This window comes from Myotis brandtii, unplaced genomic scaffold (genome assembly GCF_000412655.1).
Source record: "Myotis brandtii unplaced genomic scaffold, ASM41265v1 scaffold1093, whole genome shotgun sequence".
NCBI lineage: Eukaryota > Metazoa > Chordata > Mammalia > Chiroptera > Vespertilionidae > Myotis > Myotis brandtii.
The window spans coordinates 494,671-495,485 of NW_005353721.1; the positions used below are offsets into that span (position 1 = coordinate 494,671).

An 815-nucleotide genomic window follows, 5' to 3' on the forward strand; every position below is an offset into this window, starting at 1 on the left:
AAACCATGAAAAGCCTCCAACTGCAGGACCCAGACCATCTTCTCTGGAGCTAATCCAGGACCACACTGCGGGGAGGGAGGTGGTGCCAGCAACCAAATAAATGACTCTCAGATGATTTGTTTATTCTTTGACCCTCATTCACAGGCACTAGCTCTGTGCTCAGAAGGCCAATAGCACAATTCTTCTCTGTTCTACTTCCTCCTCTTCCCCTTTCCCCACCACAACCCAAACCCCATGCAAAGTTACTCCCAGCTCCTTCTTGGCTACATCTGCACCTGCAGGGCCTGCCCTTCTGCCAGGAGAGAGAGGAGCACCATTAGGAGAAAACATAAAACTCTCAGGTCCTGGGCTCAGTGTGAAAGTCTTACTTCCTCCTCTGTGTTACATGCTGAGAGGAAAGGACTAGCACGTGGGTGCTGGGAACCAAGCAGGCACAGCCTGGGCTGCAGCTCAGGAGGCCCCACCCTACAGGGGAGAGGAGGGCCTTCCTGAGCAGGACATTGTTCTCCAGCAACCAGGAAGTGGCAGGTTTGGGGGCTGGGGGGTGGTGAGGAAAGACAGGGGTGGAGGAGGGAGGGAAGTCCTGAGAAGCTCCTCATTCCCTCCTGGGCTGAATTTCTCTCCCTGCCCTTTTCTGCCTCCTCTGAGCTCAGGGCCTAGCTTGGCCTCCTGTCTCCTGGTTGACCACTGAGCATCCTCAGAATCCACCAACCCTGCGCCCCACAGACCACACTGGTCTGAGCTCCCACTTCTGCATATCCCTCCCACCTAGGACACCCAGAGTGCCCAGGTTCCAGCAGGGCCTGGTCACTGAG

General features: G+C 56.0%; 1 pseudogene; it reads left to right on the forward strand.

The window, feature by feature from the left end:
• The window catches only part of LOC102256329, a 23,779-nt pseudogene that overhangs the window by 3,125 nt on the left and 19,839 nt on the right, over window positions 1–815 (forward strand).